This window comes from Sciurus carolinensis, chromosome 2 (assembly GCF_902686445.1).
Source record: "Sciurus carolinensis chromosome 2, mSciCar1.2, whole genome shotgun sequence".
In the NCBI taxonomy this organism is placed as follows: domain Eukaryota; kingdom Metazoa; phylum Chordata; class Mammalia; order Rodentia; family Sciuridae; genus Sciurus; species Sciurus carolinensis.
Genome location: NC_062214.1, coordinates 29,488,360 through 29,508,219, shown reverse-complemented (window position 1 = coordinate 29,508,219; position 19,860 = coordinate 29,488,360). Strand labels below are relative to the sequence as shown.

Here is a 19,860-nt window from a genome sequence, read left to right as displayed (position 1 = left end):
ACTTAATCACCTCTTAAAGATCCCACTGTTGCATTAGTGACTAAGTTTCCAACACATGAAATCTGAGGGACACATGCAAACCATACAAAGGAGATAGAGACACACAGAGAGGCAACTTCCAAAGCACTAACAGTGAAGTCTTTTCCACCCCTCCCTACCTTTCATGCGGAACAAGGGAACATGTTAGCTGGGAAAGTCACTCCTTCAAATTCTGAATGCCTGGAAACCCACATAAACCCTCCAAAGAAAGAACAGTCCGGATCTCCCTTGATGCACCTGTACCCCTCAATCACAAGTACTTTGCCTAGAGAAATGGGAGTGCTTGAGAGTGGAAAAGGGCAGTGAGTAAACCCTTGTGCATCACTAAGCAATTTTCTCTTTCTCTCTAACACCTAATTTTCCTAAGGACAAAAGACATGAAGCTGGAGCCACTCCACCCTCTACCCTGTAGCCTGTTTGGACTAGCAATTACTAGCCAAGCTTTATAAACAAATAAAACAGGTTTCCAAACACAGGTCTAAGGAGCGAAGTCATAAGAAGGGAGAAGAAAAGTAATGCATTTCTCTTCCACTTGAAGCCTCCTTGGGCTGCCAGGAGACTTGCCTCCACCAATAATTATTGCATGTCTATTGTGTGCCAGTCACATGCTCGGTTCTAAGGAGACACTGCTCCTGATGTTGAAGAACTCACATTCTGGTGGGGGCCAAAATATGCAAATGAATGGGGACTTCAAAGGGTGCCTGGTGCCCAGAGGGAAGGGTAAATGGCACAGGTGGGGATTTCAAAGGAAAGTATGTCAGTGGGTGAAGGCAGTAAGGAGACCCTCCTAAAAAAGTGAATTTTAATATTTAATTTTTAAAGAACAGTTTTAGGTTCACAGCAAAATTGGAAGGAAGATGCAACAATTTCCCTTATACTCCCCACATATGCATAACTTCCCCAATTATCAACATCCTCCATCAGAGCAGTACATTCCTCACAACTGATGAATCTATATCGACACATCATTACCCAAAGTCCATAGTTTACATTAGGTGTTGTACGAATAACAGGTTTGTACAAATGTATAATGACTTGTGTTCACCATCATAGTATCTTGCAGAGGATTTTCACAGCCCTAAAAATCTCTTGTGGATTTTTAGAGGAAAAAGCAACTTTTGTGTGTTGCTGGATAAGTGTTGCTTTCCTTGTAAAGAAATCAGCAGGAAATGAAGTCACTCATGGTGAAACATCATGATGGTATTCTGGAAAAGGCTGAAAAATAAAGTTTAAGGCACCAGGTGGGGCAGGAAATGAGATTTGCACATCATGAGAATAGATTTGCATGGGAATGGATTGAGATGTCTTTGGCAGCCCAGGGGAGAAAGGAGAAGATCCTCTTTAGACAATGACATGTATCAGTATCAGTAAAACTGGGTTGAGAAGATCATCCTGGTAACCGCTGTGACTGACTGCAAGATAGGTGGTCTTCCGCAGCTCCAATCAACGAGCTACTCGCTTTCCCCAGCACATGCTCATACCCATCTCTCACCTTGGGGTACTGTGACCAATGAGTAGCAGGTTACTTCTTGAGATGCTCACTAATGTTTCCTCTTTACTTCCCCCTTGTTTTGGAGGCTTATGGTTTGTCTAAGCTGGAGGAACAGGCCTGCAGGCAATTTCCATGACGACATTTTACTTCCTAAAGTTAAGCCACTGAGCTATTTGTGGTCTATGTGAGGGGTCCGGGAGGGTAGGAAAAAGAAGAACTTTAGAAAGGGTGGGGACTGAGGAAAGGGGGGCGATCATTTTTGCAAGTCCTGAGGGGCAGTGCTCACACTGCTGAGAAGTCTCGGAGGAGGTTTTGAGGCCTGCTGTTTCCTCCCAGCCCCATGAGCTGCAAAGTCAAGGAACTGGGAACAAGAACACACTACCTGCTAAAAACAAGAAATCCTTGGAGCTGCATTAGACACTTGGTCTTAGTATTACAGGAAAGGCTGAGCCCCCACCAAAACAGGTAAATTTCTTACCTGGAAATTGGGGGCTGAGAGGGCTAGGTAAGATATAATTAAATAAGGAAATGCACTGTTTCTTGCACACACTTCTCTTCACTGTCTGGGCTGAGTCCAGGTCTCATTTTTTCTCAGGCTGTCCTGCAAAGATTGATGGAAAGAGGGAGCGGTGTGTACGTCTCCCCATCAAACTAATGGGTGTCCCATCTCGTGCGCATCCCTGTGTCCACGAGGACTCCTAGGCGGGATGCTCGAAAGAGATGGCGTCTCACCTTTCACTGTGAAAAAATGCTCCCAGGGCTAGAGAAATTCTGAACACTCCAGAAAGACAGCCCAAACCCCCGCAGTTTCGCTGTTAGACTCCGCCAGCCGGCAGGGCGGGACCAGGCCTGGGCAGGGAACCGCGCGCTTGCGCACTGTCGACACTGAAGCCAAGGGCCCTCAGCGAGGTGGGCGGGAGTTGCCCGGGCATCCGGGTCCCTCACCCCGCCCCCGCTGCATGAATGAGAGGCGCGGCGAGCGCCCCTCCCCCGCCGGGCCCGCCCCTCACCCGGGGCCGCCGAGCGCAGTCTGCAGCGGCCACCTCAGTAGCGCCGGGTCCCGACGGACACTTGCTTCCCGCAGCCCTCAGCCCTCTGCCGGGCGCTGACGGTCCCGCACGCCAGCTGCCGCAGTAGCCGGCGCGCCCGAGTAAGTGCGCGAACGAGAACCAGGAGTCCGAGGCTGCCGCCCCCGGGCTGGGTCTTGAGGGACGGGACGGGACGGGGCGGGTCTGGGTCCGGGATGCTGAGGAGACGGCGGGCCCGCGTCAACCTTCCCCATACACTCTGGGGCGTCTCGGCGGGCCGGGTGGGGGGCGGAGGGCTGAGACAGTTGGCTCAGGCCGGGGAGGAACGCGAAGAAGGGTTCAGCGCGGCCCGGGGCCCGGACCGGGGGGCGGGGAATCCCGCACAAAGGGCGGCGTGGGGCTGTCACCCGGAGGTCACCCGGGGCAGGTTCGCGGGCCCCCTCACGCCGCGCGGGCCACAGCCCTGGCGTCGGGTCCCCGGGCGTGGGAGGCGGCGGGAATGAGCAGGTACGCGAGGAGGAGGATGTAGAGGCGGCTGCCTCGGTGCTGGCGGTGCGGACGCTCGGTGGGGGGCGCGGCGTGGCAGTGTTTTCCCGGTCCCGACCCTCTCCTCCGCTTTCTTTGTGGTGCTTGGCTGGTGCCTGGTTGTCACAGTGTGCGTGGCAGTGGTCTGCCTCGAGACCTCTCTCCTTGGCTTACTCAGTAATGAAAGTCATATGGTGGCCTCATCATGGGGGGAGGTGTGCTCCCACAGGCCAGAGAATTCAGGAGCCTCCTTTGTTTCCGGAGACCTGCTGGGGTGTATGTGAGAGAGACACCCTTGAAATGCGAGAATCCGAGATCCTCAAGAGGGGTATAAAGGGGAAGAGGGGGCTTAAAAAAAAAAAAAAAAAAAGAGGAAAACAAAAATGTAACTTCACACCTTTTCCCAGTTCTGTGATATTATTTTCAAACAGCAGTTTTCTGTTTCTGATTGAAAAACCGGTGGGTTTCGTTAATTGAAAATATACTTCTGTATTCTCGTCTAGCTGTATGTTTAGAATTTGCTTTTGGGGTTTAGTTAATGGTAATAGATCTGTGTACATAGGAATACTCCCACACGTCGGACACTGCTTTCTTGGCTCTAGTTCATTGATAATATGTCTTTATACTTGAGAACAAGTCTGTGGGAATACTCCAATATTTCTAGGACATTGTTTTCTGGAATCCCCAGTATAGGCAGATTTCATTCCTGTCTTCTTGTGTTAAGAAGGTGGTCCAGCAGGTTCTTTCCACATCCTTGCATTTTTTTTAAAGTTCCTAATGCTAATGCTTTGGCAAAGATTTTTATTGCTTATTACCCTGGCATGCGCCTTTCCTTTGATCTGAATTTTCCTGTATTCTGTTGTCTGGTTGTGCAGCCCAGCTCAATGGCTCCTCTTACAGGACTACTGGAAAACAGAACACCTTTTTTCATTGTCCTTTTCCCCAGAGAGAGAAGGAAGAAGCACTGCAGGTTCCCATAGATATTGGCTGGGTAGGACTGCCTGTCTGACTTTGTTGTCTTGGTAAAGTTATGAGGAGTTACAGTTGATGTAGATCAAGTAAAAGGAAGCCGTTGTATAGCACCATCGATTCCTTGCTATTTTTTAAACAGATTATTTAAATCTTAGAAGATACTTGATTTTTTTGGATGATTTTCAGTTTCTTTTTCACCCTTCTAATTTTGTGGAGTGATAGGAAAATTCAGTTGCAAAAACACTTCCAAAATATTTTGTTACGACATTTTAATTCAAAATAGGGGAGGTTTAAATAAAATTAAGAGCTGGGCATAGTGACACAGTCTATAATCCCAGTGACTCCAGGGGCTGAGGCAGGAGGATTACAATTTTATACCAGCCTCAGCAACTTAACGAGGCCCTGTCTCAAAATTTAAAAATTTTTAAAAAGGGGAATTTATATTGGATGACACAAATAGTTGGTTGTGTTCAATTTTCTAAGATTGTTTATTTGTTTATTTATTTATTAATTACCAGGGATTAAACTCAGGGGCACTGACCACTGAGCCACATCCCCAGCCCTGTTTTGTATTTTATTTAGAGACAAGAGTCTCACTGAGTTGCTTAGCACTTCGTTTTGCTGAGACTGGCTTTGAACTCACGATCATCCTGCTTCAGCCTCCAGAGCTACTGGGATTATATGCGTATGCCTGCCTGGCAAAATATTTTTTTTAGTTGTTGATGGACATTTATTTTTTTTATATGCGGTGGGGAGAATGGAACCCAGTGCCTCACACATGCTAAGCAAGTGCTCTACCCCTGAGCTACAATCCCAGCCCTATTATTGTTTATTTTTAAATCGTATTTTAGTTCCTAGAAGTTTGGGGTGCAAAATGAAATGTAAACCTCCACAACATCTGTGTATGTATATTCCCTCTGTTTAAAACATTTTCTTTTTAAATCGAAGGGGAAATTTTCCACTGGTTGGATCAGGATCTGTTATTCTTGGTAAAATTCTTATGCAGTTCAAAAAAAAATTTTTTTTGTAAGAGTTAAAATTAGTAAAAGTTGACATTATTTTAATGAGAGAAGTTTGGGTTTTGTGGTGTTCTACTTAAATAAAATTTAAATATCAGTAAATTTAGCTTGGGTAAATTAACTTAAAAACTATGTCACTAATATTGAAGCAATTCCAATACATTTGTAAACTGCCTGTCTTTCCTGCATAAGACATTTTTCGGGAGTATTTTAAAACAAACCATAAAGGGAAGTTTTAGATAAGCAGTATAACTGGAATTTTCACTGATAGCCTTGTATATAGTACTGCAATTTCATAGAACTTTAATTTTGCAAGAATGACCTACCTATTTTTTTACATCAACAAAGGAACCTTCACGAATTTACATGTCATCTTTGTGTAGGGCCCATGCTAATCTTCTCTGTATTGTTCACAGTTTTAGTATATGTGCTACTGAAGCAAGCACAACAAAAGACCCTTAATACAGCCTGACCTTGTTATTCAGCATTCTGTTAATCAAAATCTTTACCAAGAGTCTAATGTTTCTGTAGTATAGTAATTGAAAAAAATTCTGAAGTGATTTATATAATATCAAAATAGATTAAATTATGTTAAATGTTGTTTTAGTAGTAAATGTATTATTTATGTTCATTAGATTACTAATATTATTATATTAGTCATGGTGTAGTTGTATACATGGTGACTTTTTTTTCTTTTCTTTTTGGTACCAGGGATTGAACTCAGGGCCACTCAACCACTGAGCCACATCCCCAGACCTATTTTGTATTTTATTTAGAGACAGGGTCTCACTGAGTTGCTTAGCACCTCCCTGTTGCTGAGGCTGACTTTGAACTTGCAATCCTCCTGCCTCAGCCTTCCGAGCTGCTGGGATTACAGGCATGTGCCACCACGCCTTCCTTCATAGTGACTTTTTGTTAACCAAAACTGGGATCCATAATCCTCCCAACAGTGTCTGCTAACAAAAATAAAATGTTTTTCCATTAAGCATTATTAATAATTGTTTTTATTTTAAAATCAATAGTACTTTTATTGTAACATATTAGCTTGCATCTTATAAAATTATCTGTTTTAGACTGGGAAATTATTTAAAAATCAGCAATTTCACATGAGTCAAACTAACAGCTCTTTGCAGTTACTTTTGGTATTCCTTATTTATTTTGTATTTAATTTTTATACTACTATTTCTTGGTGTTTTACCTTTGAGGGGAAAATGGACTTCTACTTTGGAAGTTGAGGACTCAGCTATCCTATATAACTGTACTTCATCCTCACTGGTATTGCACAGTTCCCAGTTAAATCAGTATTTAGTGTTTTTGTGGCTATGACTATGCCTATTATTCACAGGTGAGCCATGTAGAGTACTATTATTTCATTTGTTCTTGTACAACTTTTATTTCTTTTCAGTTAAGTAATTGCTTCTTTTGTTTTTCATTTGCTTAGTTGTGTTTGTATCAGTCACTAATTCATCCTCTAACTATGACAAAACTGATTATCTTTCAGTATTTTAAAGGTAACCTCATGGTTTCATTTCATTTTCCTGGGAGATGGTTCTGCTGGAGCCCTCCCTTTCCAACTCTAGTTTGCACTGTTGTGCTCTCAGAAAGCACAGCTATATCATCCTTATAGTTCCCTTTGTCATCATCTTAGGAATTCCCTTTGCCATCCCCACCCCCCCACCAGGATCTCCTATTTCTTGGCTCCTGTGTCTTCCTCATTCCTTAGTAACTTCCTGAGAAAGGGTACTTAGAAAGTCTGAAATTCCTTCCTGAGTTTAGAATTTGCATATCTAGAAATGCCTTCATCTTACCCTCACATTTTTTAAAAGACTTTTTTAGTTGTGGATGGACATAATACCTTTATTTTATTTATTTTTATGTGGTGTTGAGGATGGAACCCAGTGCCTCATGCATGCAAGGAAAGTGCTCCACCACTGAGCCACAGCCCCAGCCCTCACTTTTTTTTTTATTGTTTGTTCTATTTAGTTATACATGAGAGCAGAATGCATTTTGATTCATTGTACACAAATAGAGTACAACTTTTCATTTCTCTGGTTATACACAATGTAGAGTCACACCATTTTGTAATCATACATGTACACAGGGTAATATTTGTCGCATTCCACCATCTTTCCTTCTCCCTGCCCCTCCCCTCCCCTCATTTCCCTCTACACAATCCAACCTTCCCCCATTCTTCCCTTACTTCCCCCTTTATGTATCAGCATTCACTTATCAGAGAAAACATTTGGCCTTTGGTTTTTGGGGATTGACTTATTTCACTTAACATGATATTCTCCAACTCCATCCATTTACTTGCAAATGACATAATTTTATTCTTCTTTATGACCGAGTGATATTCCATTGTATGTGTGTGTGTTTCACAGTTTCTTTATCCATTCATCTGTTGAAGGGCATCTAGGTTGGTTCCAAAATCTAGCTATTGTGAATTGAGCTGCTAAAAACATTGATGTGACTGCATCAACTGTAGTATGATGATTTTAGATCCTTTGGGTATAGACTGAGCAGTGGGTAGCTGGGTCAAATGGTGGGCCCATTCCAAGTTTTCTAAGGAATCTTCATACTGCTTTCCAGAGTGGTTGCACCTGTTTGCAATCCCACCAGCAGGGTATGAATATACTGTTTTCCTCACATCCTCACAAATACTAATTGTTGCTTATATTCTTAATAATAGCTACTCTAATTGGAGTGAGATGAAATCTTAGTTACCCTGGTATTTGAGTGGTGGTCTAGTTCAGTGGTGAATTGTAGATTGAAAATTAATATCCCTCATTGAAAGCATTGTTACATTGTAGGCGTCCAGTGTTGCTATTGAGAAGTTCAGTGGCATCCTGATCCCTAATCCCATTTTCTTCCCATTCTGGAAGATTTTAGGACCATCAGTTTATCTGTGCTATTCCTAACATTTCCTGATGTATCTTGGTATAGCCCTTTTTCTTTTCTTTCGCTTCTAGAATAGATTATATTTTCCAAAGTTATCTATATACATGTACACCATTTCACTGTCTTCCTCCTCATTCCTTCTTTACCTCATACTCTCTCATAATTCCTAACTCCTACATTTGAGCCTTGCATCATCAGCTCTTCAGGGATCTATCCATGTCAGCATACCCACATGCTCCCATGTTGCTCATCTTTTAAAAAAAAAGTAACAACAAATTACAACCTTCCCTGTCTCCCATTCATCTTCTCCTGTTCACCTGCATAGTTACAGTCTCACATGAGAAGTGCACTTTTCCTCCATGTCTCATTTATAGTACTTATCACATTTTGAAATCTATTGTTTACTGATCTTTTTGTCACTTATGCCCCTGGAATGTCAGCTCCAGGAAGGCAAGGACCTCATCTGTCCTGTTTACTACCGTGTTCCCTAGAACAGCTGTTGGCACAAACCTACTCAATATATGGCAAAAGGGCACAACTGATTTTTTTTTTTTTTTTTTTTTTTGCAGTTCTGGGGATTGAACCCAGGGCCTTGTGCTTGCAAAGCAAGCATTCTACCGACTGAGCTATATCCCCAGCCCCCACAACTGATATTTTTAAACTAGTAAAACAGCTCTTACTTTTTAAAATTTTCTAATAAAAAATAGATTTTCAATTTTTTAAATTACCACTTTTTGCTACACTTGGAAAAAATCCTAAGTACTATATCATGATTGAATTTTCCCCTAGGTTCCATTTCATTCTTTCCTACATATAGTTTAATATTGGCAGTTTTCTACTTGTATTCTAGCATCAGACTGCTTGGAGTTGAGTTCTAGCTATCTTACTTTTTGACAAGTAACTAATGGCAGGTTTCTTAACCTGTTTCTTCATCTCTAAGATGGAAACAATGATGGTACCCACTTCATGTGCTTGTTCTGTGAGCCAAATGAGATAACATGTGAAATGACAAATTCAGTACTTGGAATGGCAGTGAACTCAGTGAAAAACAATTATTATTGCAGCCTCCTCCAATTTATAACATTTGACTATGACCCAGACTCTAATGTTTTTGTTCAGAATACTTGAGTCTCCTAGGATATATTGACTATGAATGTCACTCAGCTATTTTTGGTTTTATTTATTTATTTTTTTTCTGATTCCTTGCCTCTCTGTGCTGCAGATTATCCTGTGTGATTGGTTGGTAAAATGATCTACAGTTGGCAAATAAGCACCCTGTACCACTTCCAGCAGTTTGGGTCATTTGATAAATCATTTTGATCATTTAATAAAATACTTTTATTTCAAGCCGTATCCTGTTCTTTGTTTATTTTGCTAGCTCAGAGGTTAAGTTCCTTCTTCATGTTTTTCCACATTCACTTTTCTTATTTCATATTTACTAAAACTTTCAAAACACCCAATATGTCATCAAACAGATTTTTTTAAAGTAATTATAAGACACTGTTTTTTTCACATACTAGCTAACTGGGAAGATTAATATAGGTAGCAATACAAAGTCTACTTTGAGGGCCAAATGAAGAACACAGACAGGCTTTAAAAGTTCAGAGTGGAACTAGGTCCTGCCAGCCTTAAGGGATGCTTTTATGCATGTTAAACGTTTACTTTATCTTATTCCCCCCCCCCCCTTTTTTTTTTTTTTGTCTTTTATTCTGAAAGTTTGCTTAATAATAGTGGGAATGTTTTAAGAAATCATATACAAGCTAAAATTGAGAATAATTTTTAGTTTTTAGACGTCATTTCTGGAAGTAATTTAGCAGTTACCCTGCCTCTTTCTTTTCTTGTCTAGATAGGTAATAGGGACTCTTTGAATTATTTGAGCATTTCAGACCTCAGAGTATAGTGTTGGGTAAATTAAGGGTTCTTAAAGGAATGCCAGATGGTTTGAAAGAAATTGTGAGCACTCCAACTAGTGCTGTCCTTTGAAAGCCAGCTGGCCAAGCCTCTTCTGTGTTGGAGGTAGGAACTAGACACTTTGTTTCATGCCAGCTGGCACATGAATAGCTGGCCAGTGGCTTTACTTTTGGTTGGCCACTGTTGGGGAAAGCCAACCTGTGCCCTCCATCTGCCCTATGGATAGTCTGGCACCAGAGTGTTGCATCAGACCTCCGTGGTGCTTGCTCTAAGGACTGGAGCCAGCCTGCAAGTAGCAAGGGAAAGGAAGCTTCTTAGATAGCATTACAAGTGAACCTCATGTTATTAATTGCTTTGGAAAAGTTTAATGCATCTTGAATTTTTATGGATTCAGTGTAAGTATATTAAAGTTGCTTACAAATAAAGGTGAATGTTTTTTATATTCTAAGTAACTACCAGTTTACATGCTTTCAAATTTCCTGATTAACTTTCCTTAAAGGGAGGTTTGCCTGTTCTTTTCATGGTCATCATCATCTTCTAAGGTTTTGGTCATTTGGAAGTAAAATTTTTCCTCATATCGTATCATAAAACTTGCTCCTATATAAAGTATAAGCTTCAATAAAAGGCTAGTTTTAGGCCAAGTGTGGTGGTGCATGCCTGTAATCCCAGAAGCTTGGGAAGCTGAGGCAGGAGGATTGAAAGTTCAAAGCCAGCCTCAGCAACAGGAAGGTGCTAAGCAACTCAGTGAGACCCTGTCTCTAAATAAAATACAAAATAGTTTTGGGGATGTGGCTTAGTGGTTGAGTGCCCCTGAGTTCAATCCCCAATACCCGCCCCCAAAAAAGGGCTAATTTTGTATGTTATCTTAAAATCTTTCACATTTTATCTGTTCTTTATGTTCTCTTAGGTAGATTCTTGTATTAGATACAGTTCTTCACTTCTTTTACTAAACTTAATGTCATAGTAGTTGGAGAGTAAAAGAAATGCAAACGTAGTCCTGCAAGTATTGTGAGCATTCATTATGATGATATTGTCTATTCTCAAAATTAATGGTTTCACCACAGCCTATCTCTATACTTTATATTGCCTTAAAAATTTTTTTTTTCAAGCTGGGCACAATAGTGCATGCCTATTATCCCAGTGACTTGAGAGGCTAAGACAAAAGGATTGCAAGTTTAAGGCCAGTTTCAGCAATAACCTGTCTCAAAATAAAACAGTGAAAAGGGCTGGGTATAAAACTCATTGGGGAGCACCCCCAGATTCTATCACTGTTCCCAAAATTAAAAAAAAAAATTTTCCCCCAAATTTGGAGATTAAATGGTTCTGCATTACCTATATTTGTTAAGTTTATCTAGCCAAACCAAAAAAAATTATGAACTGTCTGTATCTCTCTGATTCCCTCCCACATCTGAACATTTGAAATTATGCTCCGTGGTATAAACTTGCAATAGAATCTAGATATCATATCCAAATAATATCTTGATCTTGAACTGAATAAGAGTTTAGCAGATAATAAAACATCAAGTTATGAGTTAATGTAGTTTGTGGGAAATGGGGGGGTAGGGAAATCAAAAGTATAGGCTCTCTTTCTTTTTCTTAGTACAAAAGAAATTGCAAAACTCCCCAAAAATGTATTGGAAATTTTATGCATTGCTATAGCTAACTTTTTTACTCAGACTTGTTGATCTCTGAAAACAGGCTAGAAGGAGTTCTTGTGGTAGTGAGAAAGATTTTTTTAAAAATCAAAAAGCAATGTATTAATTATGGCAATACTGAGAAATCATCTTTCACATTTGTTCAGCTATACTGAAAACATTTCATGCCTGTAGCTTTACATGTATTTATTTACTCCTTACAACAATCATCAAAACATTATTGTGGATGATAAAACTAAAAATGTGCAACCATAACTAATGCATTTGACTAAAGTGTAGGATTTAGAGAAGTAGTGGAAAAAGAGGTTGAAAAACCTGGGCCAGTTCATGGGAGTACTGGACTATTGGGTTGATGATTTGTATTTGGTTTAGAGTTATCTACCCATGAGAACATGTTATAAGAGTTTCTAACAGGTGCCATCAGAGCTATTATAAAGCCCTTTGAAAAAAATATATAATTTTTTTCTACAGGAAGATTTTCAGAAGGGTTCATAACTCTTAAAAAAGATTAAGAAAGAAACATGAATTTATTAGAGATGAAATGTTTTATGCTTCAAAAATGTTTCTAGAAGTCTGTTGGTTTTCTTTTTGGTTTACTTTGAACTACTTGAAAGAAAATTTGAAAATTGAGCTCCAGAGAACCTTAGTCAGCACTATCCGTGGAATACATTGTGAATGTTGCATAATAAAAGTTCAAGTACTATTTCAGGAGGGATATGAAGGAGGCCCTGGGTTCTTAGAAAAGTAATCAAATGATTACACAAAAAGAAGAACGCACCGCATTCAGTTCAGAATGCAGCTGTGACATCTGTTTTCTGTTTCTCCATTTTCTCTATTTCAATTCACTACCACCACCCATTTAGAACTTTGTATATAAAAGCATGACCAGGTCTGAGGGGAGGGATGCACAGCTGCATCCTTAAAATTTTTTAAAAATATATATTCTGTAAAACTGCTTGTTCTTTACAGTTGTTTTTCAGTGAAATAACCTACTTCAGGAATAAAACAATACTTATTTTGTATAACTGTCTGGGCATATTATATAAGAAGAAAATTGATATTTTCTGTATAACCCATTCCACTTCTACATAATTAGCCAACCTGTATTTTAAAGCAAATTCTAGTATTTAGTGTTCTTCTCTACATATCTCTAAAAAATGAGGACATTTTCTTACAGAACCAAATGCCGTTCTCAAACCTAATAAAATTAACAGTTAATTCTTGCTATCATCTCATAGCTAGGCCTGATTTAGCTTTGCCTGATTGACTTAAGAATCTTTTTTAGAGAATTATGGGATCCAGAGTCTACAGATAACATTGGTCATTTTGTCTCTTCTGTCTATTTTGATCTAGGGCAATTCCCCCCTTTTTTTTTTTTTTTTTTTTTTTTGTCAGGGATTCATTTCAGGAACTGGGTCAGTTATCCTGTGAACCTTCTCACATTCATGATTTGTCCACTTGCTTCATCATGGTGGTGGTTGTTGCTCCATTCCTTGTATTTCCTATGAATGGAAGTTAACTGTAGAAGCTTGATTAAAGTCAAATTTAAGTTTGTTTGTCTATTTTTGGCACCACTACATCACATCTTGAAGCTTGTTGTGTCTGGCTATCCCACCTCTAGTATTTCCAAAAGACCCCATTGATGGTCACATCAATACAGGTATTTTATCCATGGTAGCAAAATGATTTTTCTTGTTCTGTCATCTCTTCCACCTTTTTTAGCAAGAATTCTGTAAAGAAAACCTTTTCTTCATCAAGCGCTATTTGGAGTTACCCTGAAAATACAGTTTGTGTAAGAGACTACCATAGAACTTTATATTATTGTGTCATTGGTAAAAGATAACAAGCTTTAATCAGAATAAAAGGAATTGAGTTCATTGAATTAAGAATTTAATCTTGTTTTAATGAGACATTGAAAAATTCTGAGTACTGTAGCAACATGTCAATGATTATTTTTCTGTTATTGAGATATGTACTCAGTACCTCTGGAAGTTAAAAGTGGAAATATATGAAAGCCTTTTATGAACTCAAATCAAACAGTGGAAAGGAAAGAATTAAATTAGGATAAAAAGTCAGGGGATTCCCAAAGTTAATTTGGCACAACCCTCTTCCTTTAATGCAACTGAATATCTGATCTTTTCATTTGTCAGACTAGAATCTCTGGCAGGGTATAAATATCACTAAGTTTCTAAATAGTCCTGAGTCTGGAATAAAGAAAAATGTATAAAGAAATAAATACTGCAAAAGGCATTGTTTTAAAATTTATTTTGTCAAGATAAAACAGAAAATAGTGATGATCATATTCAAGTATCTTTTTCTAGTCTGCTTCTTTAAGCAAGATATTATTTTTAGAGAGTTGAACTTTTTTTAATTGGTTATACATGAAGGTAGAATGCATTTTGACACATCATACACAAATGGAGCATAACTTCTCATTCCTCTGGCAGTACATGGTGCTGAGTCACACCAGTAGTATAATCATACATGTATATAGGGTAATGTCTGTCTCATTCTACCGTCCTTCCCATCCCTACTGCCCCACCCCTCCCCTTGCTCCCCTCTGCACAATCCAAAGTTCCTTTATTCTTCCCTAAACACTCCCCCTGCCTGCCGACCTACCCCACTATGGATCAGCATCTGCTTAGCAGAGAAAAATTCATCATTTGGTTTTTGGGGATTGGCTTACTTCACTTAGCATTATATTCTCTAGTTCCATTCTTTTATCTGCAAATGCCATAATTTCATTGTTCTTTAAAGGTTTCTATTGTGTTTATGTACCACATTTTCTTTATCCATTCATCTGTTGAAGGGCATCCATATTGGTTCCATAGTTTAGCTATTGTTAATTGAGCTGCTGTAAAATTGATGTAGCTGTGTCACATCCTCACTGTTTATTATTGCTTGTGTTCTTGATAATTGCCATTCTGACTGGAGTGAGATGAAATCTTAGAGTAGTTTTGATTTGCATTTCTGTAATTGCTAGAGATGATGAGCATTTCTTCATATATTTGTTGATTGATTGTATTTCTTCTGTGAAGTGTCTGCTCAGTTCCTTAGCCCATTTATTGATTGGGTATTTGTGTTTTTGGTGTTAAGTTTTTTTAGTTCTTCTTCATATATCCTGGAGATTAGTGCTCTATCTGAGGTGCATGTGGTAAAGATTTTCTCCCATTCTCTAGGCTCTCTCTTCATGTTCTTAATTGTTTCCTTTGCTGAGAAGAAGCTTTTTAGTTTGAATCCATCCCATTTATTGATTCTTAATTTTACTTCTTGCACTTCAGGAGTCTTGTTAAAGAAGTCAGATCCTAAGCTGACATGATGAAGATTTGGGCCTACTTTTTCTTCTGTTAGATGCAAGATCTCTGGTCCAATTCCTAGGTCCTTAATCCACTTTAAGTTGAGTTTTGTGCAGGGTGAGAGATAGGGTGTTAATTTCATTTTGCTGCTTATGGATTTCCAGTTTTCCCAGCACCATTAGTTAAAAACACTCTTTTTTCCATTGTATGTTTTTGGTGTCTTTGTCTAGTATGAGATAACCATATTTACTGGGCTTGTCTATGTGCCTTCTATTTTTTTTTTTTTTTTGGGGGGGGGGTTGGTGCTGGGGATCGAACCCAGGGCCTTGTGCTTGCAAGGCAAGCACTCTACCAACTGAACTATCTCCCCAGCCCCTGTGCCTTCTATTTTATACCATTGATCTACATGTCTGTTTTGGTACCTATACCATGCTATTTTTGTTACCATTGTTCTGTAGTATAGTTTAAGGTTTGGTATTGTGATGCCTCCTGTTTCACTCTTCTTGCTGAGGATTGCTTTGGCTATTCTGGGTCTCTTATTTCTCCAAATGAATTTCATGATTGCTTTTTCTATTTCTATGAAGAATGTCATTGGGATTTTAATAGAAGTTGCATTGAATCTGTATAACACTCTTGGTAGTATGGCCATTTTGACAATATTAATTCCACCTATCCAAGAGCATGGAGATCTTTCCATCTTCTAAGATCTTCTTCAATTTTTTCTTTAGTGTTCTGTAGCTTTCATTGTAGAGGTCTTTCATGATAGTTAAACTTTTGATCTAAAGCTATTTGGATTACAAAAAGAACTCTGCTCCTCTACTTATCCTACCTCTGCTCCTATCCTTGACTGAAACTAAGAATTTTTTTTATTAATGAAGAATTTCACTTGCCCAGTTTTTATTATTTCTCAGAAATATTGCCTAGTGATTCCAAATTCTTGATTATCCTAGGATTCATACTGTTGGAGCCTACTAGTTTGAATACAGTCTAAGCTAAAGTTTCTCTTCAGTCGTTTCTTTCACCCACTTTAATTTGTCTTTAAATCTTTCATGTAGAAGGAGCTTAACTTGTCAGATCCATGGGTTACAAATCACCTATAAAAAGACAGAAATGAAAACCGTAGAACATACTGTCTTTTAAATGTGTTCTCTTATGTGCTTTCTATCTGTCAGTTACTGAGTGTGGGGTGTGTGTGTGTGTGTGTGTGTGTGTGTGTGTGTGTGTTTATCCCTAAAGTATTGTCAGTATTTGGGGGAAATTGTGTGTAAAGAAATGACAATTGTGTATTATACAATTAATGCTTAAATATTTTACAGGCTGAAGGAATTCTTCATTGAATATTGTTCTTTTCATTTAAATTTTACCTTCTGGGAGAGAGTTTCTTGATCACTGTTTCTCAGAATACCTTTTATTTAACTTCATGTCTTCACTTTTTTTTAACTGAATAAAAGTGCTGAGTAAAGAAAGCCTCAGGGCTGGGGTTGTGGCTCAGGGGTAGAGCGCTTGCCTAGCATGTGTGAGGCACTGGGTTTGATCTTCAGCACTGCATAAAAATAAATAAACAAAATAAAGGTATTATATCCATCTACAACTAAAAATAAAAAATATAAAAAAGAAAGAAAGCCTTATTTGTCCTGCTGCATTTTACCTTAAGACTTTTTATTCATTTCTTGAATCCTTGTGTTCTGAGGAAAGTAACCTTGATATCAAATGAAAATTAAACATATCGAGTGTTCTTAACCATTGCTAGACAACCTCTAATTATATTATTTGAGAAGACCAGTAAAAGTATGTGCTTAATGTGATCTCTTCATAGACAAACCCTTGCTATGAATATACTGTTTACTTAAAAATAATAACACTGTCTTCTGAAAAATAAATAATGCCATCAGAAGGGGATATCTCAAAAGACCATAGACAAAGGGCAAGGGATGTAGTTCAATGGTAAAGTGCTTGCCTAGCATGCTCAAGGCCCTGGGTTTTACCCTAGCACCACAAAAAGTGAAAAAATAAAAACATCATAGATAAAATCAGTATACTTGTTTTTAATTGGTTGAGCTAAATATGAAAACTGTTTATTCCTCATCTGAGCTCTAAAATGGTTTTAGTGCTAAAAATGACATTTTTTATTTGGTGAATTAAACATAGATATGGAATACCTAGTATGTGCAAGTTATTGTGCTAGGTGCTGAGCAGAAGGATTGATTTCATCTATGGGATGAAGCAAAAAGCACTTGCTTTCTGTTAATAACCCTTGTAGAAAATTGTTGCAACTCTCTTGTTTCCTAGCCCTCCCTAAAGCAGCCAGAAAGCCCACTGTGCTTGGATACTGTCCTCCTTTCTTTGTCCTCTTTCCTTGTTTATAACATGGGGGAGGGGAGGGGAGAATAAGAGCTAGAAACTGATGAACCACAATAGTTCACAACCTGCTCTTTGGAGATTACGAAGCTTGTACATTCTATCGGATCAAAAAGCTTATACATTCTACCAGAATAAAGAGTAGTTTTTGTCTTTTTAAGAATATTTCAAGGGCTGGGGGGATAGCTCAGTTGGTAGAGTGCTTGCCTCATAAGCACAAGGCCCTGGGTTTGATCCCCAGCACCACAAAAAAAAAAAAAAAAAAAAAAAAAAGAATATTTCAATTATTTCATCCAATATTCTGCTTTGATTTATTGCTGTACCATTATTCATAATTCATTTATTGAGAATCTCTTATATGCCATGTATTGTTCAGTATGAATTTATAGAGATGAAAAATTTTTGATAAAAAATTCTTGATGAATTAACTCCACTACTTTCATTTCATTAAATTAAATGAAGTTACAGTTTAATCCTGCATTTTTTAGATTTGAGGTTGTTATTTTGATTTTTTTTTTACCTGACCTTTTTTGTATGATCTGACTTAAAAGTTCCTGTAAATATGAAGAAAACTGACTTCTTAAAGGAATTCCAGTACCCTTCTGGCTAAGATAACTTCCCACAAATGCAATGAAATCAGTGGATCCTGCATTTAGATTTTATTCAGGCTAACTTCCAACTCTCTTAACCTAAGCATATTTTCTTTTGCATAGTAAATTCCAGATTTATTTTCACAGAGGCAGAAAAGTAGAATGATGTGGGGAAAAGCTTGTGGAATTTGAGCAAGTTTTAACCCTGTGTAGCTTTTGGCTATTTACAACCTCTCAGCTTCAGATGGAGGTAATTATATTGAATACTTCAGAGTTATTGTGAATGTAGTTTAGGTTCTTTAATAAAGTGCTTTCCTGGGACTGGGGCGATAGCTCAGTTGGTAGAGTGCTTGCCTTGCAAGCACAAGGCCGTGGGTTTGATCCCCAGCACCGCAAAAAAAAATAAAAATAAAAAAAATAAAGTGCTTTCCTAATGTTTATTGTTATTATATACAAAGGATGGGACCATGGAAAAAGTGAACACAAGAAAATCTCAGTCATCTTTTCATAAATACAAGGCCAGTTATGGTACCAGACTCAGCCTAGTTACTGAGCTGTGCTGGGTCAGAGGTTCTATTCCAGTGGTTATCAGATGATGTGTGTGTGTGTGTGTGTGTGTGTGTGTGTGTGTGTGTACACACAAACACATATAGCACATAAATATATACATATATATGTGTGTATATATTTATAAAATTTTTGATGGTTGTTTTAGTTAGTTCTTCCCCCCACTTTTAAACATCTATATTGAGAAATAATTTATATTCCATATAGTTTGCTCACTTAAATGCAATATTAATTGGATTTAGTATATCCATAGAATAGAGCATGTTATCACAATTTTAGAATATTTTCATATTTTTTAAATTTTAAATTTTTAAAAAATTTTATGTTCTTTTAAATTATATATGATAGAGCATATTTTGACATACGTACATGGAGTATAATTTCCCATTCTTGTGATTTTACATGATCATTGTCATATTTCAAGAAGGACTGGGAGCCATGGCATATGCCTGTAATCCCAGCAATTTGGGAAACTGATGCAGGAGGATTATAAATTCAAGGCCATTCTCAGCAATTTAGCCAGACCCTGTTGTAAAATAAAAAGGACTGGGGATATAATTCAGTGGTAAAGTTCAGTCCTCAATACCAGTAAATAAATAAATAAATAAAAAGAAAAAACCTCATTCTTTAAGTCATCACTCCCCACTCTCTCCACACTAAGCAGTTCCAGTCTTCTCTCTGTCTTTATTGACTTGCCTATTCTGGAATTACATAAATGGAGTTATACAATATGTGTCCCTTTGTCACTGTCTTCTTTGACTTAGCATAATGTTATCCTTCTGTCTTTTTGTTATATTAAGGTTTTTAGAGGCATGTTGACCTATCTGTAGGAAGGAGATGAAGTGACTTTTTGTAATAAGGAAAATTGACTTGTGTCCCCTGACTCATTATTAGTCACAAATGAAGAGAAAAGCTCTCTAAAAGCTAGTTACTGTAGCTGCAGACCAAAGAATGGTGTTCTAGTATACAATGTGGAGAATTCATGTCCCAACATTTCTGTGTAGCTGCTTTTGTGTGCATGAATAATGTCATGATCATTGGTTTATCTTTCAATACAGAGAATAATACCGTGTAACTCTGTGGGACTACTGTAACCAAAACTGTTGCACCACTGTCATTTTTATTTGCTATTTTACTCTTGTAACTGATTTTTCTGCTGACTGTTCTGTATAACTCACTTTGTTATATAATGGTAGACTTACATGCTACAGTTTTAGTTATTATGTAACATTATGAGCTAAATGCTAGGTATTTTATTTTGGGTTAACCAATTACTGTATATTCAGGTCAGCATCCCAAGCCCCAAAACCTGAAATCTGAAATGCTTCAAAATCTAAAAATTTTTCAGCATTGACACAACATTTGGATAATTCTATACCCAACCTCATGTGACAGGTTGCAGTAAAACACAGGCATCGTAAAATACGTAAAATTAGCTTCATACTGTGTATGCGTGAAACATAAATGACTTTCATGTTTGGACTTGGGTCCCATCACCAAGATTTCTCAT

General features: G+C 38.3%; 1 protein-coding gene, 1 long non-coding RNA gene and 1 other non-coding gene across 4 annotated transcripts in view; 1 reads left to right on the top strand and 2 right to left on the bottom strand.

The window, feature by feature from the left end:
• Nucleotides 1-916: 916 nt before the first annotated feature.
• Nucleotides 917-2,459, bottom strand: LOC124977160 (uncharacterized). Its single transcript, XR_007107110.1, has 3 exons — nt 2,264-2,459; nt 2,010-2,132; nt 917-1,254 (listed from the first exon to the last, which is right to left on the bottom strand). It is a non-coding gene; the product is annotated as an uncharacterized LOC124977160 (long non-coding RNA).
• Nucleotides 2,460-2,499: 40 nt separating this feature from the next.
• The window catches only part of Rnf24 (ring finger protein 24), an 82,634-nt gene continuing 65,273 nt past the window's right edge, over nt 2,500-19,860 (top strand). The window contains exon 1 of one of the 2 annotated variants that reach the window (XM_047540493.1): nt 2,500-2,681. The gene's annotated coding sequence lies outside the window, so the exon portion shown is untranslated. The remainder of the gene's footprint in view (nt 2,682-19,860) is intronic. The other variant, XM_047540494.1, reaches the window with a different exon arrangement.
• On the bottom strand, nt 5,414-5,521 carry LOC124978367 (U6 spliceosomal RNA). The gene has a single exon (XR_007107402.1). It is a non-coding gene; the product is annotated as a U6 spliceosomal RNA (small nuclear RNA).